Below are 2,089 nucleotides of genomic sequence, written 5' to 3'. Positions count from 1 at the left end.
CATCTATACCATACAAGTAGTTATTTATTATTTTTAATGAAATTTAGGTTGAATTCGTTTATTACAAAAATGAGTTGCCTTTTGTTAAAATATTGTATTTTCTTGAAGAGAAATAGATGAAGCATATTATATATATATATATATATATATATATATATATATATATATATATATATATATATATATATATATATAAATGCAAGCAGAGTAGTCTTCCCTTAAAGTGATCACGGTTTACGTTATCTGTCGCTAATGGTCATCAAAATTACTAGATTCCGATTTCCTTTATTCATTTGTACCACTGTATGAGATAGATGCATTATTTGAAATTATCAAATTTTAGATCGGGACTTGGGTTTGAAGTAATCAAGAAATTTTCCCTAATAAAGATAAAAGTTGAACAAGATTTTTTAAAAAAAAAAAGGATAGGAAATTCTTGAAGTATGATATCTCTAGAGTTTGAGTCAGGGATTGCTGTTAGTCAAAGTGCCCCTATAGCTTCCACATTAGCATAATTACAAGTTTTCCAGGTTGTTATATGAAGAACACCTTGCTCTTGAGCAACTTCCCACAAATGCTGAAATGAGTAATGCTCTGAAAATTGAAACAAGGAGTACAACACCGCTCCAATAATTAAGTTTAAAAATAATTAATTACAAGCAATTTATAAATCAACTTCTGAAAAATTGTAGACAATTAACAATCTATGTTTTTTTTAAAGTTACAGTGAAACCTTTGTAAGTTGACCACTTGCGGTACAATACTTTAGTGGCCAATTTAGACAGGTGGTCACTTATAAAAGGTGGTACTATTTTTTTTTTTTTTTTTTTGTCATTCCTTGCATCATATATTCATTTTTTAACTAATTCACACTTACTCTTTCTGTTGAACTCACTTTCATTGTTTAACATTGCTTTGAAACAATAATTAAAAATGTTATTCAAATATTTTTATTTTTCCTCTCCTTGTTTTTTACTATATTAGACACTAGTTTTAGAAATTCCATGTGTGTCAGCTAATTTTCTCTTGCTTTCCCCCTTTTTCAATTAATTTTAATATTTCATACTTTTTATCAACCTCAAGTTCAACTACCTTTCTTTTTGAAGCCATTTTATGTAAAACTTATAGCACAAAGAGCAACAAGCTGGACTCTCCTACTTCATAAAGGCAGCTAAAAATGCGGAGCAGTTGACAACCCTGCATCAAAGCATTAAAATTATTCATGGAAAGCTATAGAAAAAATAATTTGCTTGATTACGTTTAAAAAAAACTAAGTGGTCAACTTACAAAGGGATTTTGACAATACTCCATACCAAATTTGCTGTACAATAGTGGTCAAGATAGACAGGTGGTCAAGTTACAGGGGTTTTCCTTCATTATATAAGATAGTACTAATTCCGTTCCTGACAAAAGCGGTCAACTTACAAGGGTGGTCAACTTTACATGTTTCACTGTATGTATTAACTTTATAATTCAATGGAAATATACAGTACATAAATAGAAGACAAGTTATTTCATTTTATTATTCTTTATGTGTGGCATAAATTGGTAAGTTCATCTACTTTTGTATTTCATCGATTGTTATCAATCGATTATTGTTATCAAAAGCATTCTACCCTAAAGTGATCACATTAAGCAGAGACTACTGTATAATGATAAAAATCATCTTTTTAAAAAAGCAACTCTTTATCCCTAAAAATAGTTTTATAGTTTTCTTTATAAAATTAGGAATGATAAATTAGTATTTAGGTAGATGTATTTTCTTTGATTTATAATTCACAAAGCATTAGAATGTCAATCAAAACTGGACAAAAGAGCATTCATTACAGTTATTTAAGATAATTTTGAACCATGTGGGTAAACTTTGCACCACTTCATATTATTTAGTATGTTTGACTGCAAAAGAAACTAGAAGACTGAATTCTGTACTCAAGTTTCAATAACTCTGCAATACTGCAGGAGTTTTATGCCAGAGCTAAAACACTATTTAAACATGAGTTGGGCAGTTGAAAATAGTGAAATAGTAGTTATAAGTTATATCCTGAATTACTGTAATTTGCTCAATAGCTCATAATATCAGTTTTCTACT

The sequence above is a fragment of the Uloborus diversus genome, chromosome 1 (genome assembly GCF_026930045.1).
Source record: "Uloborus diversus isolate 005 chromosome 1, Udiv.v.3.1, whole genome shotgun sequence".
NCBI classification, from domain to species: domain Eukaryota; kingdom Metazoa; phylum Arthropoda; class Arachnida; order Araneae; family Uloboridae; genus Uloborus; species Uloborus diversus.
Note: the sequence above shows the minus strand (reverse complement) of the source record.